The sequence below is a fragment of the Kogia breviceps genome, chromosome 8 (assembly GCF_026419965.1).
Source record: "Kogia breviceps isolate mKogBre1 chromosome 8, mKogBre1 haplotype 1, whole genome shotgun sequence".
Classification (NCBI taxonomy): Eukaryota; Metazoa; Chordata; class Mammalia; order Artiodactyla; family Physeteridae; genus Kogia; species Kogia breviceps.
Genome location: NC_081317.1, coordinates 94,229,250 through 94,257,182, shown reverse-complemented (window position 1 = coordinate 94,257,182; position 27,933 = coordinate 94,229,250). Strand labels below are relative to the sequence as shown.

General features: G+C 42.9%; 1 long non-coding RNA gene across 1 annotated transcript in view; it reads right to left on the bottom strand.

The window, feature by feature from the left end:
• Window positions 1-27,933, bottom strand: part of LOC136794614 (uncharacterized) — a 44,228-nt gene that overhangs the window by 2,381 nt on the left and 13,914 nt on the right. The window contains exon 2 of the long non-coding RNA XR_010841624.1: window positions 747-1,135. This is a non-coding gene — a long non-coding RNA (uncharacterized lncRNA). The remainder of the gene's footprint in view (window positions 1-746; window positions 1,136-27,933) is intronic.

Sequence of the window (27,933 nt, the reverse complement as noted above, 5' to 3'; positions counted from 1 at the left end):
GTGAGAAATTCGAGGCAAAGGAAAGCAAAGAAAGACTGGTAGGTGGCGACAGTGGCAGCCCAGTGCCAAAGGACAGAAACAGGCCCAGAGAGAGATCCAGGCAGCATCTCCTATATGTGTCTTAAGTGCCAAACATGACATCTCACCGGAAACACAGAGACAGAGAGACAGCGAGAGAAAGAACAACACAGACATACTCTCCAAGAAAACCAGCCCTAAACCTCGACAAACCTATTTCCCCAGGATCTCAGAAATCCATTCAAGGTAAGTCCTACTGAGCAGGGACTGTCCCCCTGAGACAGGCCAGCTTGAAAGATGGATTTGATTCCGTCTGGATCCCAGAGTGTCAGGGCGACTTTACAACATGTCTCAGCCTTGCTACACTCTTTGAAGTGAGATGAATTTCTCGTAACTTTTTCCAGAAAATGAGTCAACATGGAGTCCTGATTTTCAGGCAGTGTGCTGTGGAATCCCAAATGCTTAAAGTAAATGTCACACAAAAAATAGTTTAATGGAGAAGCAAAATGACAGCCATACTTCTTACCACGCTGAGCTGGAGGTATCTCTTAAAACAGTGGTCCCCAAACCTTTCTGGCACCAGGGACTGGTTTCGTGGAAGACAATTTTTCCACGGACGGCGGGGAGGGGGATGGTTTCAGGATGATTCAAGTGCGTTACGTTTATTGTGCACTTTATTTCTATTATTATTACATTGTAATATATAATGAAATAATTATACAACTCACCATAATGCTGACAGGAAGCGGAGCTCAGGCGGTAATGCAAGCAATGGGCAGCGACTGCAAATACAGATGAAGCTTGGCTCACACACCCACCGCTCACCTCCTGCTGTGCAGCCCGGTTCCGGTACCGGTCCGTGGCCAGGGGTTGGGGACCCCTGTCTAAATTCATCCTTCAGTTCTCAAGTAACAGTCACCAGGATTAATGTTAAATGGGTCCAGATCCATCTTATTCCAGATCAGATTCATGGCAGGTGTCCAGGAAATGGCAATGATTTCAATTGTTATTGTAAAGAGCATTATTTAAAAATCAATGTACTCCATTTAAAAAGCATCTTCTGTCCACTCGCACCACTTTTCTTCAACATTGGAGGTTGTTCGATTTTCCGGGGCTGCTGTAACAAATTACTGCAAACTCAGTGCCTTAAAACCACATATATATTTTTTAATATTTATATAGTTATTTATTATTTATTAATTTGGCTGCACCAGATCTTAGTTGAGGCATGCGGACTCTTACTTGCGGGATGCCTAGTTCCCTGAATAGGGATCGAACACGGGCACCCTGCATTAGGAGAGTGGAGTCTTACCCACATTTAGTTTTTAACTTTTTATTTTATATTGGAGTAGAGTTGACTAACAATGTTGTGATAGTTTCAGGTGTACAGCAAAGTGATTCAGTTATACATATACATGTATCTATTCTTTTTCAAATTCTTTTCCCATTTAGGTTGTTACATAATATTGAGCAGAGTTCCCTGTGCTACACAGTAGGTCCTCCTTGTTGGTTATCCATTTTATTTATTTTTTTTTAATATTTATTTATTTATTTATTTGGCTGCACCGAGTCTTAGTTGCGACATGCCGGATCTTTAGTTGCGGCATGAGGGATCTTTTAGTTGCAGCATGCAGGATCTTTAGTTGTGGCACGTGGGATCTTTAGCTGTGGCATGTGGAATCTGTTCCCTGACCAGGGATCGAACCCAGGCCCCCTGCATTGGGAGTGCAGAGTCTTAACCATTGGACCACCAGGGAAGTCCCTGGTTATCCACTTTAAATACAGCAGTGTGTACATCTCAATCCCAAACTCCCTAACTATCCCTTCCCCTGACCCTTCCCCCTGTGCTGGTAACCATAAGTTCATTCTCTAAGTCTGTGAGTCTGTTTTTGTTTCGTAAATAAGTTCATTTTTATCATTTCTTTTTAGATCCCGCATATAAGCCATATCATACAATATTTCTCTTTCTCTGTCTGACTTACTTCACTCAGTATGACAATCTCTAGGTCCATCTATGTTGCTGCAAATGGCATTATTTCATTCTTTTTATATTTATTATCTTACAGTTCTGTAGAGTAGAAGTCTGACACAGATCTCACTGGGCTGAAATCAAGGTGTGGGCAGGGCTGGCTCCTTCTGGAGACTCTTGGGGAGAATCATTTCCTTGCCTTTTCCAGCTTCTAGAAGCTGCCCACATTCCTCAGCTCTCCCCTTCCTCCATCTTCAAAGCCAGCAACTGTGACCCAGTCCCTCTCACTCCATCACTCTGACCTCCTCCTTGCCAATTTCTTCCCTTATCAGGATGCTTGTGGTTACACTGGGTCCACCTGTATAATCCAGAATAATCTCTTGAAGTCACTGGTTAGCAATCTCAATTCCATCCACAAACTTAATTGCCCTAGGTCATGTCAACTAATTCATTTACAGATTTAAGGATTAGAACATGCACACTCTAATGCCATGATTCTGCCTACCACAGAGGTCCCTGAGAGAAAACTAAATAAAAGGCATATAGATTGGAAAGGAAGAAATAAAACCAGCTTTACCACAAAGACATGAGACTCTGTGCAGAGAAATCTACGGAATCTACAAAAAAAGCTGCTAAAACTAACACATGAGTGTAATGAGGTTGTAGGATACAAGGTCAATATACAAAAATCCATTGTATTCATATATACTAGAAATACAATGTATTGGAAATTTTTGTATGCTAGAAATACAATGAAAAATTGGAAAATTAAAAAATTTTAAATCCCATTTACAATGATATCAAAGAATATGAAATACTTATATAAGTGTTTATATAAATTTATATGTTTAGTATTAAATTAAAAGATGCACAAACTATAAAACAAAGCTGAGAAAAATTATAGAAAATTCAAATAAATGGAGAGATATATCATGCTCATGACTTGCTATTGTTATGCTGTCAAGTCTCCCCAAATTGATGGATAGATTTGTTGCAATCCCAAACAAAATCTCAGGAGACTTTTTTGTAGAAATTGAGCTAATTATAAAATGTATGTGAATATGTGAAGGACCTAGAATGGCCAACCCAATTTTGAAAAAGAAGAGCAGCGTTTAGGACTCACACTCCTGATTTTAAGATGTACTATAAATGAACAATTACCCAGAGAGCATGGTGATAAGGTCTACGGGAAATAGACATATAGATCAATAGAAAAAAAACAGTTCAGAAATGGACCCACTCATACAAGGTCAATTAATTTTTGGCAAAGGTGCCAAGGCATTTCAATGGAAAAACTATAATTTTTTCAACAAAAGGTGTTAAAACAACTTGCTATCCCCGTGCAAAAACAAAACAAAATGATTAAACTCAACCCGTACTTCACCCTATATAGAAAGACTAATTTGAAATGACTCATAGATCTAAATGGAAAAGCTACAGCTATGAAACTTTTAGAAGAAAACAGAAGAAAATCTTGGTCTCTTGGGGTTAGGCAAAGATTTCTTAAATAGGACCCCTGAAGCATGAACCATATATTTTAAAACTTAGTAAAATAGACTTCAAAACTGAGAATGTTTGCTCTTGAAAAGATACCATTAAGCTAAATGAAAAGGCAAACCATAGACTATGAGAAAATATTTACAAAACATATAAAAGGGGCTTCCCTGGTGGCGCAGTGGTTGGGGGGCCCTCCTGCCGATGCAGGGGACACGGGTTCGTGCCCCGGTCCGGGAAGATCCCACATGCCACGGAGCGGCTGGGCCCGCGAGCCATGGCCACTGAGCCTGCGCGTCCGGAGACTGTGCTCCGCAACGGGAGAGGCCACAACAGTGAGAGGCCCGCGTACCGCAAAAAAAAATAAAATAAAAAATAAAAAAAAAGATTTCTACCCAGAATATATTAAAAACTGTTACAATTCAAAAATAAGGAGATAACCCACTTTTCTAAAAGGGCCAAAACAATTTGGACAGTGCACCAAAGAGTATCAGATGGCCAAGAAGCCCATGAAAAGATGCTCAACAACCTTAGACGTTAGGGAAATGTGAAGTAAAACCACAATGAAATATAACTACACACACCCACCAGAATTTTAAAGACTGATGATGCCAAGTGTTGGTGAAGATGTGGAGAGAGAGACTGGAATTCTCATTCACTGCTGGGGGAATGTACAATGGTACAGCCACTTTGGAAAAACGATCTGGAAGAAGCACCTTATCAAATTAAACATATATGAATTATCTGACTCAGCAATTCCTCTGCTATGTATTCATTAGAGAAAGGTGAAAGTATATGTCAACACAAAGACTTGTACATGAAAGTTTATAGCAGTTTTATTCATAATATCCAAAAGCTAGAAACAACCCAAATGCTCATCAAATGGTGAATGGATAAATAAATTGTCATATATCCGTACAATGAAACGCTACTCTCCAATAAAAAGGAACAAATTACAGAATCACTTGACAACATGGATGAACGCTAAAAGCACGATGCTACCGAAAAGAGGCCACACACAACAGATCACACATTGTGTGCGTGAAACTACAGAAAAGGCAACCACTGACAAAAGCAGATCAGTGGTTTCCAGGGGCTGGTCAGGGAAGAGGGCTGTCTACAAAAACTTATGAGGGAACTTATCAGGGTAATGGAAATGTTCTAAATATCAACTGTGGGTGAGGTTACAAGACTCTATGTATTTGTTAGAACTCTGGATTGTGGACTGGATTGTAGACTGGATTGTGTGTAAATTATACCCCCCATAAAACTGACCAAATAAAGTGGGGAAAAGGTTTAAAAAAATATTCTTAATTTTGGATCAGTTTGGAGAAAGTTGAAAGGACACTCATTTGAGGATCATATTGAACTCAAAGGTTAAAACTTTAACAACAAATCAGTAGTTTAATGTTAGGGCATCAGAAAAATCGGGGGCACAGCACCATCTAATGGTAGAATTGTGCATTTAAAATATAATCTGTTGAAAGATGTTAATGTTATACGTTGACATGAAAAAGCTCTAATTAAAAATGTTTCACTTAATGCCCAAAAGTAAATTTTATACCATTTAACATCTACTAGTAGTAAAAAGTTGAGAAATCTAAAAATCTCATTTTGAGCGGCAACCGATATCATACTTCAAAGACATTCTCACTTTAGTTAGAAGCAAAAAAAATTGCCTGCTATCACTATTATTTAATATTTTTCTGGAAGTTTCAGCCGATGCAGAAGATTAAAAAATAAAACAGGAACAAGACATACAATTATTTAAAAGAAAATAAAAGTATTACAATTAGGAGATAATGGAGTAATGTACTGAAAACTAAGAGAATCATCTTAAAATTCTTATAATGTATGAAGAGATAAGATATAAGAATAAAGAATAAAAAATTAATATCTTATCTTTTCTATAACACAACAATCACAGAATATAATTTATAATGGAGAAAGATTCCATTAATAGTAGCAGAAGTAACAGCAACAAAAATAGAGAAAATACCTATAGATAATCTTAAAAGAAGTGTATAGTGGCTAAAGAAGAAAACTATCAACATTTACAGAAGGGAGTACAAAAAATGTTTGTATGGTGAGACATATATTATTTCTTGATGGAGAAACTTAGTAGAATATATATGTCCCTTCTCTTCAGTTTATCTTATATGTTTTATAGAACTTCAGTCAAAATCATCACCATATTGTTTTTGGAACTTGTTCATATAGTTAAAGTTAATCCAAATACTACATAAATACATATCCATAAACAACGGACCACAGTGTATTGCATGGTTTTTTTTCTTTGTATATTTGGCATCATATGGAATTCAACTTTTTGCAACTTGCTGTCCTGAGCACATAATTACCACTTTGAGATACATTCATGTCATTATATGTGGTATTCTATCACAGGCATATACCCCAGTTTATTCATGCTCCTGTGGGTGGACATTTACATTACCTACCCTTTTACAATTATAGATGGTGTGGCTCTTCTCCTGTCTACTGACGCACATGTGCACACATCTGAGAGCAGACTTGCCAGGTCACAGGCATGTGCCCATTTAGCCTCAGGGAGATGAGGAACTGCTCTCCAAAGGTGTAGTGTCCTCCCACCCCCAGCCATTGAATTATCTCCTCTTTAAAGTCTAGATATGCTCTATGGACTGAATTGTGTCTCCCAAAATTCATATGTTTGAAACCCAATGGGATGGTTTTGTAAGTGGAGCCTTTGGGAGGTGATTAGGTTTAGGTGATGTAATGAGGATGGAGTCCCATGATGGGATTAGTGTCCTTATAAGAAGAAACACCAGACAGCTTACTTCCTCTCTTCTTTCCATGTGAGGACACAGTGAGAAGGCAGCCATTTGCAGCCTGGGAGAGGGCTCTCACCAAGAACTGAATCTGACAACACCTTGATCTCAGACTTCCAGCATCCAGGACTGTAAGACAGTTAGTTTCTATTGTTTAAGCCACTCAGTATTTCTTTATGGCAGCCTGAGAAGGCTAATACAATATATCTCAGCTATGTAACTATGTACTTTGTTGGTAATGACTAAAATATTACTGCTTTAATTAATAAATTTTCCCAAAAATTGTTTTCTTATTTCAGTCAGATACATAGTTTGCAAAATGTTGATTCCATAAATTTTAGATTGCAATGACATGTTCATATCAATATTATTATTTTTTAAATTCCATTAACTATATCATGTCTGAAAATGTTCAATTATTTTTAACTATGCAGTCAAAAATATTGCAGATTTTTAGGACAGGAATAAAGACACAGACGTAGAGAATAGACTTGAGGACAAGAGGAGGGGGGAAGGGTAAGCTGGGACGAAGTGAGAGAGTGGCAGGGACATATATACATTACCAAATGTAAAATGGATAGCTAGTGGGAAGCAGCTGCACAGCACAAGGAGATCAGCTCGATGCTTTTTGCCCACCTAGAGGGGTGGGATAGGGAGGGTGGGAGGGAGACGCAAGAGGGAGGAGATATGGGGATATATGTATATGAATAGCTGATTCACGTTGTTATAAAGCAGAAACTAACACACCATTGTAAAGCAATTATACTCCACTAAAGATGTTAAAAGAAATATTGCAGATTTTTTATAGTATTTACTAAATATTTTTCATTTGTATTATCAATATACTACCATAATTTTTGTCCCCGAGTATATGTCAAATGTTTTATTGTATGTAACCAATTCATAATGTGCCTTTATGTTTTTGCATTGATGAATACAAATTTTCTTTCTTTGAACCATGAACTTACCAGTACATTACTGCCAATTCTGATTAAAATGTGTTTGATAATTTCAACTTTTTTTTTTTAATGAAAGCTTCTTTATTTATTTATTTATTTATTTATTTATTTATTTACTTTTGGCTGTGTTGGGTCTTCGTTTCTGTGCGAGGGCTTTCTCTAGTTGCAGAGAGCGGGGGTCACTCTTCATCGCGGTGCGCGGGCCTCTCACTGTAGCGGCCTCTCTTGTTGCAGAGCACAGGCTCCAGACGCGCAGGCTCAGTAGTTGTGGCTCACAGGCCCAGTTGCTCCGCGGCATGTGGGATCTTCCCAGACCAGGGTTCGAACCCGTGTCCCCTACATTGGCAGGCAGACTCTCAACCACTGCGCCACTAGGGAAGCCCAATAATTTCAACTTTTAATGACTTACAAGCAACAGTTGCACCCAGCATTTATGACATTAAAAAAAAAAAATAAGCCACTCTTTTTTTTTTTAATTAGCAAGCATTTCATGCCACAAAAAGATATTGTTTGTTTCACTGTAAGGTATTGCAGGCTATTAAATTTTTTGTACCAGTTACAAATTTATTCCAAAACCCTTCACCAGAAATATGAATCTATTCTCAATGCATCCAGAAACATCAAGTATTCCACCAGCTGCATTTTCTTTTCTTGGAAGGAGTCCTTCTAGAACTGTCTTCCTCCTGCTGCTCCCTCAGGGTGCCCACTCTGCAGCCTTGGTCCACAGGACTCTCAGGGCACCTCAGGTAACAGGTCTTTGTGAACATTCCTTTACCTCTCTCTTACTTCCTGGACCCCCTGTTTTTCTCTTTCTTGACTTGTTCCTTCATTTTGCTGGAGCATATTCTCTAGTAGCTTCCTGAGAAAGGGTATCTGCAAGTTCCTCAAGAACTTGCAGGACTGAAATGTCATTTTTCCGTCCTCCTCCTGACTGCTTGCCCTTCTGGGTCTAGCGTCTCTGTTGGACATCATTTCCCTGCAATCTCTGGAAGACACTCCTTCACTGCCTGTGAGCCCCCGCCATATTGTTGGGCTTGGGTCCCATTCCTCTGAGCCCTCACTGTAAGGTGTTAGGATTGTTCTTGATCTCAGTGTTTGCGTTTTGACATTCCAAGTTTTGTGATTTGAGATGGGTCTTTTTTCTTCCATTTTGCAGGGCACTCAGTGGGTCCTTTCAAACTGGAAACCCAAGTCCTTCTGTTCTAGGAATTTTAAGTGATTTCTTTGTTAAACTCCTGTCTCTTTTCTCTCACCTCCACTAGTGGAGTTCCTTTGTTCAGATGTCAGATCTCCTAGGGTACTCTTCTAATAGTCTTCATTTTTCTCTCCCATCTTCTTCCTAACTTTCTTTTCAAGTCTATTTTCTTGGAGATATCCGCTAGTCTCCTTCCATCACCTCCATTAAAACTCTTCATTTCTATGTTCATATTTTTTTAGTTTCCAAGACCTGTTTTTATGCTATGAACATTCCTTTTTGGTTTTTACCTGATTTGATTTCTCAGGAGCAATATCTTCCTTTATTTCTTTAAGAATACAAATCATAGTTCTCAGGAAATTTTATTTTTATTTTTACATTGTTTGTCTTTTCTCCCAATTGTTCCAGCCCCCACCAACACCCCCCTGTGCTCTTTCTATTTACTTTGGTTTATGTTTCTTTTGTTGGAAGCTTTCTGTCTTCAAATGTCTGATTCACAGCCCTCTGACCTTAGAACAAGGTACAAAAACACTCACTGCAAAGTCAGGGGTAGGGGCAGGGACACTTATTCCGCTGGTGGGCTATTTGTGACTTTCAGTCACCTGGGTTACTTCATCACCTTTTTTCTTGGGCTGGTGGATTTTTCTGGAGAAGGTCATGAGGTCTCCTGCCTGGAGGGTATACCTCTGGCTGCCATCGTTCTTGTACTCTTGTGGAGAAAGGGGGCAGGTGAGATGTCATTTCAGTATCAACCACCCTCAGCGATGCCTGTGACCCCCCTCAGCGATGCCTGCGTCTGAGTCCAGCCTCCCTCACCTGGTCCTCTGCAGGGAGCAAACTTTCAGACATTTCCAGAGCCAAGGAGGGCATTCAAGGAGCAGCTGGGCAGGAGGACAGGACTAGAGGATTTAAATGGCTCCCCATACAAACTTCCTAACAACCCTGCTTCCTACTGCATCCACTTCCCCACGTCAGCAGCATCTGATGCTTCTGATTCCTAGTCCTTTCTGCATTCCAGTGTATGAATTAGACCCACTTCTCAGCTGGCTCCACATTGCTGAGAAAGAATTCAGCTTTGTCTGCACTCAGTTACCCCTTGTCCATCTTATCACCAGCATCCAAGATGCAGTAACTGCCATTTGCCTGCTTGTCTCTGTGTCCCTCAGGGTTATGCCTTCTGTCTAACCCTTTACAGTCTTTTTTTTGGTCACGCCATGCAGCTGTAGGATCCTAGTTCCCTGACCAGGGGTTGAACCCATGCCCTCAGCAGTGAAAGTGCAGAGTCCTAACCACTGGACTGCCAGGGAATTCCCCTTTACAGTCTTTCTTAATTCTGGGGAGAAAACAGAGGTAAAAGTAAGTCCATCATCTTGTTTTCATACTTTGGATAACTTGCAGTACCTTGTCATGAAATACTTTGTTTCTCCTGAAATGAAAAAATACAGCTTGCTAATTTCATGCAAAGCAAGTGGCTTACTTTTGTTGTTGTAATACAGTTGTTGGATGAAATGTTACTCAAAAGTTATATGGTTAAAGGTGGAAAGTGTTAAACATTTACTTTATCAGAATGGGCAGTGAGAAATCTCCCGGTTCAGAGAAACAATTTGTAACCATCAATGAGAAAACATGTAATAACATTATGAATAAGTTACATATAATAAAGCATTTGGGGAAAAGCTAATCAAATAATATTCATAAATCACATTAACCTTTAACAACCACCATCACAATTTAAAAGTTTTGCTGTGTAGTTAAAAAATAATTTGGCATTTTTAGACACAATACATTTAATAAGACAAAAGATCATATTGATATGGACATATCACTGCAATTTAAATTTATGGAATCAATTTGTTGCAAAATATATATCTGACTGAAAAAAGAAAACAATTGGGGGAAAATATATAAATCAAAACAGTAAAATTTCAATTATAACCAATAAAATTTCAACCTTTTGGGAAAAAAAAAAAGTCTTTTTAATAATTTACTTAAAATATAAAATCTAAGATTTTCATGGTAAATTAATTGTTTTGTGACACTGTAAGATACCTGAAACAATATATCAAACTTTATTGTCAGTGCTCATAAAACATGGTCTCAGAGTGAAGTATTTACATCCATGTCATTTTGATCCTGTCTAGGCAGTGGAGTGCAGTATTGCAGGAAAAATATGGAGTTCCAACCAGCAGATAGAAAATACTAGGATGGTTTGATCTGACATCAGCCATAATCCTGCATTCATTTATCTCTGAAAAATAAAATTTAAAAATACTATAAATCAGCTAATTGGCTTTAAGTTTTCTCAATAAACTTTATATTTACTACCATATAACAAGGAAACCTTGCTATATGAGGATTAAATAACATATGAAGAAAAAGGGAGTTAAAATCATGTGAAATGGAAAATAATGTTGGGGTCTGCAGACTGACACTGCAAAGATAGTTTGGTGGCCCTCTCCAGCATTTTGGATTCCCTCCTACAGGAATTGTGAAGTTGCAGTCATTAACCATCAGAACAGGAAAACTTTTCTAGAGCTGTGGCTTTACTGGAAGAAGTTCCAGTTGTTAGAACAAATGGATCAACCTGAGGAATGGTCAATGTGATCAAACATACAAAGCAAAATATATTCGTGAAAACACAGCACAATCTATCAGAGCACTGAAGGACCATGATATTCCAATCAAAACAAAGCAAAATGAAATATCAAAGAGAAAAACCATCTGGAGGTCTGAATACATTACACAGAAATGTATGTGCTGTGTTATAACAGAAGTGAAAATAAGCTGAACCAAAAGTTCTTCTAAGTTATTGAGTCATAAAAGGTGGCCAAATGACAGACTGTGGGCTGAGGGGTGAAGGAAAACTGATAAAATTAAGCCAACTAAATAAACCTTTCATTCCAATAAGCCATTCTCACTGATGTATTCGGTCGTTTCTGAAGAGCAGTATTAGAGCTAAGCCTTATTGAATGTCACCTCAGTTAATTCGGCAGAATTTGAGCAAAGTCCTATCCCAGGATCAATGCTGTGATGTCAGAAGATTCTCAGTGAGTGTGTCCTCGGGTACCCAAATGACTGTGAAGGTAGGCGATGGTCTTTAGAAGACTGTGCAGCTTCATCAATCCAACAAGGCGCAGAAGTGGGACAGGTAGTGACAGCCAGGGCAAACCAAAGACGGCACCAGTCATTTCAAAACTTCATTGGATGATGTAAACATAATTAGAACCTTTTGCTAAATGCTTTGCACTACTGATTTTATCACTCCATAAACACTACATATATTGCTTAACGTTTATAGAGTTCAGTTTATTCAAAAGGTTAAAGACAGAATATTTTTAATTTTGAGTGTCTACATTGATTTATCCATCCTTCCGCATTGCCGTGTCAGACATCGTGAACACCTGACTTCTCCAGCCCTGAGTCTGCCAGCTCCCTTTGCACGTTGTTCCGGCCACCTGGACTTATCTCCTCTCTTCCCGCCACGTGCTCTCCCTGGCCCTCGGGCTCTGCGGTGTTGATTCCTCTCTCCGGCACACTTTACTGATTCTCACTCAACCTCCAGGTGTGATTTAGAAATCTGTCCCCTGCTGAGTCTGCCCTGACCCCGGGTCTGGGGCAGACTGAGAGTTCACACCATGCTCTTCTATCAGAGCCCAGTTGTGCTGGGTTTTCTTTCATATTGTCCATCTCTCCATCTGTTTGTCCTGGTTATGAATGAGTCACCTGCATGGCCAGGTGGGAGCTCAATAAAGATTAACCAGTGTCTGTAGGTGTGTGCTGCTCAGTCAAGACACTGCCAGCCTGGGCACGGGACTGGGTGTGGAGGGACCCCTCTCCCTCCGCCAGGTCCCTGAGGTCTTTCTGAACAAGCTCCATCCCATCCAGAATCCTGCAAATGGTGCCAACTCTACTTCCAAGGACTTCTTCCTTCATCCTTCCAGCTCAGGGAGACTGTCCTCTCATACCCCTTTGTTCCCTCTAGATACCCAAGCCTGACTTAGGGGTTCTTCTAGAAACTCCCATCTTCCTCACTGACCAGCTATGTTTGACTACCCAGGTCCAGTATGTGTCACTGCCCACATCTCTCCTGTCCCTCTGTCTCAATCTTCTCAGGCTGTTCTAACAATATATCATAGACTGGGTGGCTTAACAACAGAAATACATTTCTCACCATCCTGGAGTTTGTAAGTTTGAGATCAGGGGGAAGAGGGGGTGAGAAAACTCCCTGGGGTCTCTTTTCTAAGGGCACTAATCCCATTCATGAGGGCTCCATCATCATGACCTAATCACCTTCCAAAGGCCCCACCTCCTAATACCATTACACCGGGGGTGAAGTTTCAACATATGAATTTGGGGGGACACAAAGTTTGAGACCATAGCACCCTCCCTTTCTGCTATCCTTCCTCACTTCACGGGGATGTGTGTAATTCCCATGGGCACCTTCTGCCTCTCCCAACTTGCTGCAGGATTCACTCTGGTGCTGAGTTACCTCCAAATGCTGCAAATCTGGTCAGGTCACGTGCTTGATTGTTCTCTGGCTGACTAGGTCAGGCAGAGTGGTGTCCCCAGCATTCCCTTCCTAGTGGTTGCAGGCTAGTGTTCTTCACTGACTCCCTGAAAATCTGTGTGATCAGATAAGGTAATGGAGAGACTTGGAAGTACCAGAAAGTTCCAGCTTGCCCTCCCTCTCCTCTGTTGCTGCTGATCACCAGACACTTCACGGCAAACCCACATAGGAGCCACAAAGAGACAGCGGCATTGCATCTCCTCTGTGGGCTCCTTTTTGAGGTCCCACTTTGGAATTGCCTGCAAGCCCTAACTTGTCCACCCATGCACACCCTCCAGCAACCCCAGACCGTGTAAGGTCTCATTCCCTGTTCCATAACTTGCATAGTGGGTTTGCATTCCTGACTCATTCTTGGCTAACACAGGTCATTCTCCTAACCACGTGACAGCCAGACCAGAATACTTGAGGTTCCCTGAAGCACTTGTGCTTATAAGTATGCTTTCCTTGCTAACTGGACTTCTCAACCCCACCCCCTTGTAACTGGCTAACTCCTGCTTACCTCCAAAACCCATCTTGAGAGCCATTGCCTCCTTGATATTTCCTCTGGGAGAAAATACTGTTGACCAAGAAGAGAATATCAATATGGCCCTTTGGTTGCACGCAACAGAAATTGAATCCAACGTACTTAAAACAAACCAAAACCATTGGAAGCCCATTTGGCAGATCATAGTCATGGAAAAGCTGGGCAGCCAGGACTTGGGAAGCCTGGGGTGGTCAGTAGAAGCCACATAAGCCAGCTCTTTGGGACATTCTACAGGACGGCTCAGCTCTAACACTTCCCCACTGTGTGTCAGCTCAAGATGCAAACTTCCGAGAGGGAATCTAACTGGCTATCTTGGGTCCTGTGTTCACCCCCTAATTAGGAGAATCAGTGTGTCTGCCGCCGGGGAGGGGACAGGGTGCTTCCCCTGCCCAAGAAAGGGTGGAAGAGATCATCAAATGTTTACCATAAAGAGAATGGCTTTGGAGGAGCTTCCTGAATTGATATTCCAACTCTGCCACATCTACCCCAAGAGAGCTTAGGTGAGCCCTTTTGCATTTCTGAGTTTCCTTTTCTGTTTAATACGTGTGCAATGCCTGCCATGCAGAGTTAATGAGAGAAGCAGAGGATGGCGTTACTTCTGCTTCTTGTGGTGGCCAGTGTGGTGCTCCATGGGCTGCAGCACAAGCTTGCCTACCCATCAGCAGAGGGATGACTAATTAAGACAGCACTGCAGATGGGACTTCCCCGGTGGCCCAGTGGTAAAGAATCTGCCTTCCAATGCAGGTAACACGGGTTTGATCGCTGGTCGGGGAACAAAGATCTCACATGCCACAGGGCAATTAAGCCCACACGCACCACAACTATTGAGCTCCTGCGATACAATTGCAGAGCCCACGTGCCCTGGAGCCCCTGCACCACAACTAGAGAGAGAAAACCCACACGCCACAACAACAACAACAACAAAAGATCCCACATGCCTCAACAAACGAAGATCCTGCAGTGCCGCAAAGAAGACCTGATGCAGCCAAAAGAAAACAATTTTTGTTAAAAGAAAAGACAGCGCTGCAGAAAACTCAACCAGTAAAGAGAAGACTTGAGATTCATTTCCGTATGCAAGAGAAGAGCTGGCGAAACATGAGAAAATGGGTGGATATGAAAATAATGGTTTTTATGTCAACCATTAATTAATTATAATTTGCTTAGCAATGTTATATGGTGTAAGAGATTTGATTCTATTGTATTGAATGGCTTGTCTCAGAATTATTTAGTAATCTGTTCTCACCACTCCTATGCAATGTCTCTTGTTCCATCCGAGATGTTTTTAGCCACATGTAACAGAAAACCAGAGCCAATGGGCCTAAACTAAGAGCAAGAACACATTGCTTCTCTGCACACAAAAGCCCAGGGCAGAGAGGCTTCAGGTGAGTGTGACGGGAGCTCTGCACCACCTCCCTGGGACATCGTGGCCCTGCCTCTCTCTATGGGTTAGCTTCCTTCTCTAGATGCTGCCTCATTGGAGCAAAAAATATGGCAGTTGTGTTACCAGAGTCACAACCTCACATCAACCATCCAGAAGAAGCAGGTCTGTGTCAGAATTTACAAAACTCCCTGAGCTCCATGCAGGGAACAGGGACTACGTCCACTTGTGAACAGTCACTGTGGTCCCTGGCACAAGATGAAATATTGACCTTGCCAAGAAACAAGAAGATAGTGGAATTAGTTCCCCAGAATCACATGGATTGATGGAGGAAGAAGGAAGGGATGAATACTTGCTAAGGAAACAAGAAGTAGGTGTTCACAAACACTCAGCTTCTCAGGTGAAATCTTGGAACCAGTAGCCATGACCTCACCTGGGAGCTTGTTAAAATGTACCCCAGACCTGCTGACTCAGAATCTGCATTTGACAGGATGCCCAGACAGTGAGAGTGCAGCCCAGCCCTGGAGGGGACAGGAAGTTGCAGAGGTAGACCAGCTGATTGACATGAGAGTAGAAAGTCAGTCTTAACAGTACTAATTTGCAACAGGGGTGAAGGCAAGGTCATCAACCAAGAGAGATGTAAAGAAAAAAAAGTAGGACCCTGGAGGAAAGTAGAATGGTTTAGAAAGCACTGGCAGGAGCAGGAGAGACAGCTGGCCAGGGCCACAGACATGGAGGACTCATCTGTACTAAGGACACATGGCAGTGAGGACTGTGATTTTGTCCCCAATCCATGAAGCTGGAGATCTCATCAAGCAATGCACACCATCTTAATTCCAGAAGTGGAAGCAGGGTTATTGGATGCAAGTTTGGGAAGGTTGCAGAGGAAAGGCAACACGGGCCTTAATTATGCTGGCAAAACCATGGTTAAAATTATGCATCAATTCTTCAGGGAAAGAACTCACCAAGAACTCACAAACTAGAAGGGCCATTAGACCGAAGGGCGCAGCTATGTCAAGGCCTTCTAGATCCAAGGAAATGAGAGTGCTAGAACAGCAGGGGTAACACAAGACATGATGCATTGGATCTCACAGCTCAGAGAGGAAGCAGCTGTAGGTGATGAGGTTCAGCAGTTCAAGGGTATTGTTGGGGTGAATAAAGGCTTTCAGAATTAGGGAAGCCAAGGACCATTTAGGCCTGGGTCTGGTCCTCAGCATCAGAGATGCAAAAACATCAGAGGAGACGCACTTTCAGGGATGGGCCTCCATTGACCAAGACTGAATGTTTCAGATGCCGGATGCAAAGTGGTGACCATGACAGCCCAGGTCCCTGACTTTGAGCAAGTCACTCAGCTTATGACCAATAGCCTGGGTGGTACAGGTAATGACCTGATCTAGGGTTTATCTTTCATGGTGGAAAAACTGTCCCCTTCCAAGTTCTCACATCATGGGACAATGCCACCAGAATGGCCCATTCAGGGCTCACATTTTGCACAGGTGTATGTGTGTGTTTGTGTGTGTGTGTGTGTGTGCTAGCACACACACTTAAGCACGTGTGTGTATAAACGAAGAGAATGAGTGAGCACGGGTGTGTTGTGGGTGGGTGGGTAGGGGACGAGGTAGCACCACTGGGATAGGCCATCCCACCTGTTGCCTTCAAAGTCTGCTCCTAACTTCGCCTTCTGCATCGAGACATAATATGGCATACATTAAATGAGGGCTGAACAATATCAGAAGAAAACAAGTCCCCTAGAGGAAAACAAGAAAGCACACTGGTTGAGGGAGAGGATGCCAGGTTGGGCGTCGGTCACCCTGGGGCCCACCAGCCTCCCTCCCTTCCCACGGTTTAGCTCTGGGGACTGCAAATCCTTCTTGGGCCTACCCTCATGCCTGTGGGGTTCTGACACTCCCAACCAAATGGGCATGACTTCTACACAAGATACAAGAACAGGGCTTCCCTGGTGGCGCAGTGGTTGAGAATCCGCCTGCTGATGCAGGGGACACGGGTTCGTGCTCCGGTCCGGGAAGATCCCACATGCCGCGGAGCGGCCGGGCCCGTGAGCCATGGCCGCTGAGCCTGTGCGTCCGGAGCCTGTGCTCCGCAACGGGAGAGGCCACAACAGTGAGAGGCCCGCCTACCACACACACGCACACACACAAAAAAAAAAAAAAAAAAAAAAGATACAAGAACAATAAACTGTCCACTGCCTTATTTCAACATTGGGTAACATTGTGTCAGCCATGGATCTGAGGTTAAATAAGGGAGCTCTCTGTACACTGACTGTTTTGGTTTGGGTTTTGGGTTTTGCTGCTAAATGCTGTTTCTCATTTAATTGTATTCCTTTCCAGAATCATGCTGTGTTATCTATGCCCATTTTGATATAGTATTTGTAAGAGGTTAATATAAATACAATCACACACACAAAACTCAACAGAAAATGTTTCACTCGTTCTCATTGGAAAACTGTGGTCAGTGTGAAGGTATCCAAGAGAAATAACTGCCCCCAAATTAGACAACAATGTTGTTTACTATCATTTTCCTGAATTCTATGTATTGTAAGAGACAGCTAAGTATTCTTAAAATTAAGTTTCTCAAAGGAAAACTTAAACTGCTCATATTCCCATCTTGGCACCAACGGTGTTTTCCTTAGGTTTTATACATCAGTTTTTCATGCTTGTAATCACGGTGTGCTTATCGTTTCACTGCAACTATGAGGGCATTTTGCCATGTTTGCCATGTTTTCATGGCCTTTGAAACTACCCTCTTTACTGTTCTCCAATACACTTGGGCTACCCCCATTGTTGACCTTGCCGGCCAATTGAAATTGTTCCCCTGTCATAGAGAACGCCACAAAGAGCGTCTTCCTGCAGTTATTTTTCTCTTTCAGTTGTTTCCTTGGGATAACTTCCCAGGCACCACATTACTGGATCAAACACTGAATGATTTCCATGGTCTAGATAACAGGCTCTCGAGCTGCCATGCCAACCGTGGCCCAGCCAAGCGTGAGAATGAGAAACTGGAGGTGAATCAAGTGCCCACAATGGAGAAGCAGCCAGATGAAATCTGGCAGAGCCACACCCAGACCCCAATGAGACTCCTGAAAGAACACTGGAATGGACTCTCTCAATAGGTGCAGATGTGCCCACTAGCAAGTCAAGGTTCTTATTTTGTTTTGTCTTTTTTTAAGAACCTCAAATGAGACTCCTACACCTGATTACAACTGAGTGAGTGAGGATGATGGTGTGTAAGCCCGTTGACAGCACTGAATAGGAATCCAGGGAATAGAAAGAAAGTTTGGATTTTACAAGGCACTTTTTTTTTATGTTCAGGTTGTATTTCTACACTGATGCATCTGAGCCTCCTTTTAAGTTTCCTAGAAATTCTGGCAGCCTGAGCCTTTCCTTGGAACCCCACAGCTGCACACTTGGGCAGCCCCACTCTGCAAGGGGACAGAGATTTCCCCCACCTCATCCTCCTGCGGTCAGTAGCCTAAAAGAAGCCACTTAGCCAGAGGGCCATGTCTCCTCTAATTGCCAAATATTCCTAAATCCATCCATTTCTCTCCAGCTGTACTGCACACCCCAGGTCAGGAAACGATTATTTATCCCCTGGACAACTGGGGCAACATGTCTACTGGTGTTTACATGCTCACATTGGAGCCAGAGTGACAAATAACAAATAACAGACACAGATCTGACTGTGGCATCTGCCTGCTCTAAATTTTTGATCAGATATCAGGGATGAGGGGACTCTCTCTAAACTTATTTAGCAGGGTTCTTGCTAAAATTGGGCTAGATACGTCAAGGACAGAGCAGGGCAAGGCCCAGAGGAGCCTGTCTAGAGTTTACTCAAGGAGACAATCTGTCACAGAGCAGCCAGAAGTCCCCTGAAGGTTCTGAGAAGGACAGGGCTGCAGGGGGTGGAGGGTCCCTGGCCCCCGGCCACTTGCCATCCTCTCTGGGTCCCATGGTCTCCGGTGTCCACTGACCTGAGCAGCTATCTAATGTTCTGCCTTAGCTCTGAAAGTCAGACCCAGATCCAAGCCATTTCAGCAGGAAGTTGTTTCTCCAGACTCCTTCAACATCAACTCCAGGATGTGGGCGTCTGTTTGGCAAACTGGGTTTTGTTCAGTAAGTGTGTCACAGGGGAGAACTGGTTTCCCAAGGCACGTGGACCCCTTCAGGTAGAATTCAGGGGCATTTGGATGGACCCACTTGCTCCCCTTGCTCCAAGCTCCTCCCATAGACAGAATACCTCTCCTATGAGAAATGTCCCATGTCCTGGTTCTTCAAGGAAAAAAAAAAAAACTGCCTCTGTTTACCATGCTTTGTCCCTTCTCAAGGCATTTAAAATAGCAACTCCCGTGCCTGCACCTCTTCTGTTGCTGCTTTTCTCCTTGACCCTCGTTGCCTTCTATCGCTTTCCATAACATCATTACGACTATGATCTTTAAAGTGTTGCTTGTAAAATTCCCTGGCACGTTGGAACATGTCGTGAGGCCAGGCCAGAGTTACTGGGTCCTCCCCTGAAGTTAGATGTGTGATGTCACCTAGGTCCCACTTATAAATGGCAGGAACGGTCAGTGACTCCATTCTCCTGCTGCTACTACAACCCAGAGTACGGCCTGAATCTTGCCCTCACTAGAAGACAAAGGGCTGGGTGAGAGCTTGTGTAATGCACAGCGACCTCAGCTAGTGGCTGAGCTGGGCTGAAACGCAGCCCTCTGCAGGGTCAGAACACCAGCACCGGGCCAGCCGCCCCTTCCTGCATCTGGATGACAGCCCCGCCTCCACCTGCCTCTCTGCTCACTAACCAGTGGGCTAAAAGCCACTGAACTTCCTTGGGGCTGGGGTGCAGACTGTGAGCCCTGGACTGCGCTTCGTCCCATATGCAAATCCATCCTGCCTTCCAGAACCACTCCCTCCAGAAAGTAGACCCCAGGCTATCTCTTGTGTGACTGGTCCTCACAGCATACAAGCTCCCTCTGAACAGCACCCATCCTGAAGGTTGCTTGTTTCCTTGGTCCTGTTTTTTAAACTAACATTAACTGAGCTCCTCTTATGTCTCAGACTCTAACGAAACATATCAAGTGTACTTTCTTGTTTAATCTTCTCATACCTATGACACAGGCACTAGGGTCCTTACCTTACAGATGGGGAAACTGAGGCCTGGAGAGGAGAAAGATATGTCCCATCCTCTCACTGTTTAGTCAAGATTCAAACCCAAATCAGGACAGGAGGAGGAGGAGGAATCTTGAGAATAGGGGTGGGTGTTATGGGGCAGTGCTCAGCACACAAAGAGACGGCTATGGGCACACCTGGAGGTGTGAATCTATACAACCGAACAAGAAACAGCATTAAGAAATTTAAATAAGGCCTAAGTAAATGGAGGGGTATACCATGTTTATGGATTGAAATTTTCAGCATTGTAAAAATGTCAATTCTTTTAAAATTGATCTATAAATTCAATGTGATTCCAATCACGATACCAACATTTGTGCGTGTATGAAACTTGACAAGCTGATTCTAAAATTAAAATGGCAACGGAGCAGCCATGAAACTTGAAGGTGGAAGGACTTGTTCTACTGGACCTTGTTCTACTGAGATTTATTATAAAGGCTTGGGAATTAAGCCAGTGTGATATTAGCACAAGGATTAAAAGAAAACAGGCTGATGGAAGAGACTAGAAAGCTCAGAATGACATCTTACAAGTATGACCCTTGATTTCTGGGGACAATGGTACTGCAGCTCAGTTGAATCTTTCCAGTGAGTCGCATCGAGACATCAGGATCAAATGTGAGCCCTGGTCTCTGCCTCACGCGGTTGGGGGCAGATGGCTGAGAAGCTCTGTGTAAAAGGCCAAACAAGGCTTTCCGAAGTAATACGGGCTGCCTTCAAGACCTCTGGTCAGCAGGGGCTTCTTAAACTGGACATGAAAAGCACTGGCCATCAAAGAAAATGCTGAACAACCTGGACTGCATTCAAATTTAGGACTTTTGTTCATCAAAAGAGACCATTAAAAAAACAAAAACAGGCAAGACTAAATGATAGTTAGTGTTTGAAGATGGTGCTGAGAGGGTAAGGAAAGTAAGGAAGTAATTATCATGAACATCTGAGCAGCCTGCAGGGTGAGTTAAGGAGACGGTGGTGGTCAGGGAGGTGGGGTGGAGAAGTGGAGAGCCCTCCGAGGCAGGTCACGTGTAGTTTCTTGAACCGGGTGATGTTCATGGGGTTTGGTTTTTCATAATTAATGACCGCATGGCTCATAAGTTTTCTGAACTTTTCTGAACGTGTATCATTTCACAATAGAAATATACAAAAATACCTATATAATATCTCTCTGTTTTAAAAATTCCACTAGCATGGATGAAGTGGTTTATTTTTTGAAATAGATGGTAATGGTATGTGAGCTGTATTTTTTAAAAGGAGAAAGTTCTTCATAGTCTATAAAATTCTTCCCCAAAGTATCCCAATGTCCCCCGCAGGAAGCTCTGGAAGGAAGGTGCTGTCACAGGCACGATCCTCAGAGAAACCCTGAGTGCAGGGCAATTGGGTTGGAGCACCCGTGTTGAAACACCTCTTTCCCCATTTATGTCCATCTGCCTGGTCTCCACAAGGACTTTGCAGAAATGAAGATCAGCTGATGAAATTAATCATGCCCGTTCACGACCGCTCTGCCCTGCACTCTGCAAGACTGCAGTGAGACACCTAAGAGTGCTGGAGACGCCTCTCAGCAAGAAACAGTGACCGAGGGACAGTCATCCGTGCAGGGGATTCTTCACCCTCGTGCCTAATTCTTCTGGTCAGCTGGCGCACAGTCTTTGGAGGAGGAACAACACGGAACAAAAAGTTCTAGTCCACACTGGGGAAACCCAGTGTTTTCAAGGACACTGTGACCGAGCACAGGCAAGGCATGCCCAGCGGGTGCAAAGAGCTGGCTGCAAGCTGGGTTCACCCAGGTCAGCAGGCAGGCAGGGTGTCCCGGATCTCTGCGTGGACACAGGCCTTCCGGCTCCTGTTCGAACAGCCCAGAGTTTCCTGGGGGCAGCGCCAAACCTGGGGTAAAGGTCACAGAGCAAAATACTGAATGAAGAACTCCTTCACACACCCCAAATGATTAACAAGGAGAAAAGCCTTGCTCTGGCCCCAATGTCCAAAAGGACTTTAAGACTAGGAAACTTTCATGGTGTTTTCTTCATCTCCAAAGCCCAAAGAAGTAAGCTCAAAGATCAAAGCTAAAATTCAAAATTTGCTTAAGAGTTAGACAGGGGATGAGAAATAACTTTTTTTATATATATTTTAGGGGAACTGAACTTTCATGGGTGTTACTATGACCTGAGATAAGAAAGTATTAAGTTAGAGAAGCGGCAGTCTGCATTCCCCTCACTATGGAAGGAAATGAAAACATAGTTACTCTTAAAGCATAACCTGAAAAAGACTGACAACTATACCAATTTAAAATAGAAAAAAGAAACAAATATAAATGTTTTAAAAGGCCTGCAGGAACAAGTGTTGATAGGGATGTAGAGCACCTGGGACCCTCATACACCACTGACAGGAAAGTAAAATGGAACAGTCACTTTGGAAAACAGATTGGCAGTTTCTTTAAAAAGTTAAACACCAACTTATCATATGACCCAGTAATTTCACTCCTAGGAACCTACCCCAGAGATATGAAAACGTTCGTCCACACAAAGATGTGTATGTCAAAGGTCAGAGCAGCTAAATTCACAATAGCCAAAAGGTAGAAACAACCCAAATGTCCATCAACCGATGAATGGACACATAAAATCTGATATGTTCACACCATGGAGTATTATGCCATGACTAAAAGGAACAAACTAATGTTCATCAATACAGATGAACCTAAAAACCATCATGCTACCTGAAAGAAGCCAGGTGCAAAAGACTACACAGTGTTTGTTTTTCTCCTTCTGACTTACTTCACTCCGTATGACAGACTCCAGGTCCATCCACCTCACTACAAATAACTCAATTTAGTTTCTTTTTATGGCTGAGTAATATTCCATTGTATGTATGTGCCACATCTTCTTTATCCATTCATCTGCTGATGGACACTTAGGTTGTCTGCTAACACATATATATGGAATCTAAGAAAAAAAAATGTCATGAACAGCCTAGGGGTAGGACGGGAATAAAACACAGACCTACTAGAGCATGGACTTGAGGATATGGGGAGGGGGAAGGGTAAGTTGTGACGAAGTGAGAGAGTGGCATGGACATGTATACACTACCAAACGTAGGGTGGATAGCTACTGGGAAGCAGCCGCATAGCACAGGGAGATCAGCTCGGTGCTTTGTGACCACCTAGAGGGGTGGGATAGGGAGGGTGGGAGGGAGGGAGACGAAAGAGGGAAGAGTTATGGGAACATGTGCATATGTATAACTGATTCACTTTGTTGTAAAGCAGAAGCTAACACACCATTGTAAAGCAATTATACTCCAATAAAGATGTTTTTTAAAAAAAGACTATGCAGCGTATGATAGCATTAATATGAAATGTCAGATCCCTAGAGACAGAAGGCAGATCCACGGTTGACTAGGGGAGCAGTGGCAGTGAGGTCTGACTGCAAATGGGCACAAGGGATGTTTAGGGAGTGTTGGGGATATTCCATTATGGGTATGACTGCGTAACTCTACAGAATACTAAAATTTATTAAATCATACACTTAAAGTGGGTGAATTTTATGGTATATAAATTATGCTTCAATCAAGCTGTCTTTCTGAAAAAAGAAGTAGAGTAAACCAATGAAAAAGGAATGGATTATTCAACAAATGCTGAGGGGATATTGGTCAAGTAGTTAAGGAAAATAAAACAACTTACATTTTGACTTGTATTGCACGCACCAAAAGACACCTAGTTTTATATTAGCCAAACCATAAAAGCAATTAGGTGGAAAAAAATGGTTAATAGGTAACAAATTTCAATGTGAGAGAAAGCTCACTAGGTAGAAAAGCGATGGAAAAATCCATGAAGGACGAGAAATACTGTATTTGACTGTGGAAAAGGTTTATGCTTGTATGTAGACAAAAATATATCAAATGAAGTTGGGAGACAAATGACAAACCAAAAAGATATTTTTGCTACAAATATGACAGACTTCATTTCTCTAACATTTAAAAATAGGAATCAGTAAGAAAACTACTGACCATTCCAAGAAGAAAGTACCCCATCGTCAGCACACCTCCTCCACCCAGCATGTCCTGTGCTTCCGGCACGAACATTTGTTCAAAACCAGCCTCAGAAGAACACGGAGCTCCTGGTCACTGAGGGCTCTGACCACACCAAAGGCTTGGAGTGGGGACAGTGGGGTGACCTGTGTCACCGAGCTCTGAGTCAGTCATGATGCCCCATGCTCTCCCCGAAGACCCCCTGGCCCTGGGAGTTAAGGGCTCTGTACCACCAACATGCAGGAACCACCTCGTGGTAAGGAGGCACTTACCAAAAAGTGTAAGGTTTCAAGCCTTACCAGTGTTTTCGCTTTAGCTTAAGTTGTATAATATTCTGTCTAAAGACAGAGAAAGAGATGGGAGGGACAGATTCAATGTGCTGGGTGTTCATCTGGGATAATATATTTGGGGAAAGAAGAGAGGATTAGAACACGTGGCGGAGGAAGGCAAGAACCCTGGGAAAGTAACCGAAGCTGGCGTGAAAGTCTTCACCACACTTTCAACTGTGTGCAAGAAAGCTCACGTTTATTTACTCCAGACCCACTTAAATCTGGCTGTGAGCTATCATTCCATGGGCAATAAAAAATTCAGTCTCCCTCCCCTCAGGCACACTCCCTCCCTTCCCCTACACTGGGTGTGCCAAGGTCTCGGGGACTCACAGGCATGGATGTCCCTTCCCAGCATGCACCCAGCCTGGGATGCAGGCCAGCATCACCCTTTGGTGAAGATGGAAGCCATGTCTGCCTGGGGCACCATACCGTTTTCCTCAGAGACCTTGTCACTCTGCAGGGTGCCGTCAGGACCTGGGGCATGGGTCTGCACTAAATCATGGCCCCAAAACCCTCCCTGCCCTCTCTCTTCTCCTGGACTCTCCCTCCTCCCATTAGTCCACCCAGCATCAGCTGTTCAATGAGGGAAGGATTTAAAACACATACGCATATACACTGCCCCCCTCAACACACACACACGTCCTAAGTCACTAACTCTAAGTAGTGCCCAGTTTCCCCCTTGCAAAAGGTGATAAGGCAACATTAAGACTTGATGTTTTGCTTAGAACAAGGGCGAGGAAAATGGAAAGGGAACAAGTAAAAATCAATATCTGATGGACGATCTTAGCATTGGCCCTGCCTGAAATCCATGGCAGATTTCAATCCCAGAACCCCTATCCCCAAACCTAGAAAGGAAACAGCTGTTATTTGGTTACTTCATCCTCTACTTTATAAAAGGGAAAAATGTGTGAGGCTCAGAGGAGAACCAAGGGTTTGATGGGAAAAGCTCCAGAAGAGCATAGATAGACTCCTTAGTGTCCAAGAGGCTTAGTGTTGAGAGAAATGTCCGCTACCTTTGGTGTTTTATCTAATATCCAATTTACTTTCCTTAAGGGGTTAACAATCCCTGTAGAGCAATGGTTCTCAAACATGAGCGTGCATCAGAACCCCTTGGGGGGTTCATTAAAACACACTTGCTGCCCCTCCCAGAGTTTCTGACTCAGCAGGTCTGAGACAGAACCTGAGAATTTGGAGACTAGACTTTGAGAACAACTGCTCTAAACAAGCATGACTCTCACAGCTGGCAAACAACACGTTCTAAGTTAAATCAGATGTCCCTAAAATTTGATTGCGAACTCAAGCTCTCCTAAACATTTAATTAAAATCACAAGACGACAGTATCAGTTGCCCTTGAATGTTTTAAACAAACAGCAGGTGAAACATTTCCACACACATGATGATGATTACAAATATAATCAGCACGTGTAAATATTTACAGAAGTGGCAAATCCGTGGATCTCAATTGGCCTTTTCATGATCTCTATTCCAATTCTGATTTCCACTTCTATTATTTCTATTCTCACTTCCTCCCAGGGGCACAAGTTGACTCTGCCCACTGGAGAGGTGGGTTGCAGTTTCAGAGCCTGAAGCTGGCAGAAGCTGCAGTTGCCTCCTGAAATGCAGTGACTCAGGACAAGAGAGGCAGGCGTCGGGTGCATCTTCCCAAACAGTCGTCCCTGAGCTGTTCATGACCTGGCTAGACAGGCCCATTTGTATAGTTATAGTTAGCGTGCTACAGCAGAAACAACCCTGACCAGTTGGATTGGCATTGAATTGTGTGCCCTGGTCTTTCTTCCTGTATCAGTTTCTTCCCAGCGTCTTAAGCAGCAGGGTGCTGGGGCTCCTATTGATCCCATGAGCCAGTGGCTGGATTTGCAGCTATCTCATGAGCTGGTTGTTAAATACAGCCATCGTGAAGAATTAGGTTATATAAACTTATAATTAAATTATATTAAAAACAAAGGTAATGGGACTTCCCTGGTGACACAGTGGTTAAGCATCCACCTGCCCGTGCAGGGGACATGGGTTTGAGCCCTGGTCCAGGAAGATCCCACATGACACGGGGGAACTAAGCCTGTGCACCACAGCTACTGAGTCTGCACTCTAGAGCCTGCAAGCCACAACTGCTGAAGCCTGAGTGCCTAGAGCCCGTGCTCCGCAATAAGAGAAGCCACAGCAATGAGAAGCCCACGTACGGCAAGGAAGAGTAGCCGCAGCTCGCTGCAACTAGAGGAAGCCCGCGCTCAGCAATGAAGACCCAATGCAGCCATAAATTAATTAATTAATTAATTTTTAAAAAACAAAGGTAATAAACACTCAAAACCCACCACTTCTATGTTTTTCTAGTACCTATGCTCCTGAGGACACATGTCTGTTGTGTCTGTGTGATAGAAATAATATATAATAGTAAGCTGCTCTCCCCAACTCTGCCTCAGTGATATCATGTTGGTAGCTTGAAATCAGCCACAGGGGAGCTACTTACACGACAGAAATCCACGTGTTCTGTAAGTCAGCTGGCACCTCCACCCGCCCAAGAAATTATTAAACATTTATCAGTACAACACTGATCCTACGGTCACAAAAGACTATGACAATAAGTCTACTTTAAAACTCTATGTTCTGAGAGTCTTCTTTGCAAAGTATAGACTAGTATCAAGGCTTTTTTGCAAATGCTGGCTCTGGGGGGATCAATTTGTTTCCCTGAAACGTTTCTTCCTCATCAACCATAAAAACCCATGGGGTCCAAAGACTCAGCCCTCCATCCTCCTCCCTGACCTAGCAGGCAGGAAGCCCTGAGATCAGTCCCTTCATGTTTAGAAACTTCAATTCTCTCATCTGTAAAATTAAGATCATGACACTTAACTCACAGTGTGTATGTCAAGTCCAAGTGAGAGACAGAATAAACGAAGTATAGGATGCTATTTTAAGAGACTGTTGTCTATTAAAATCTATCTTCCAACAAAGATACAGATATGGAAAAGGAAACTGCCCACTGATTAGAAATGAAATGATGCTGAAGAAGGAGGTGCTACCTAAGTACGAATAGCAAAATCATACTTAGGAATACTGAAATCTGATTTATAAAACCAGATAGGAAATACAATAGAGTTAAATCAAATAAGCACAAATTCACCTGGGGGAAAACAGTCTGAAAGCCAATATTCTGTGTAAATACCTGGAAACCTGCCTGGCCAGTGAAGGTCTTGAGATGTAGCAGCTGTGGTAACATTATGGCTGAGATGAGCATGGAGGAAAAAAGTGTAAGACTGAAATATGAAGAAGAAAAAGATGAGAGAGAAAGAAAGGAAAGGAAAGAAAGAAAATGCCTCCGTCAGCTCAGGCTGCTATAACAAAGTCCCACAGATGGACAGCTTAAATAACAGACATTCGTTTCTCACAGTCCTGGAGGCTGGAAGTTCAAGATCAGGGTGCCAACATGGCTGGGTTTGGGTGAGGACCCTCTTCTTGGCTTGCCGATGGCTGTCTTCTGGCTATGTCCTCAC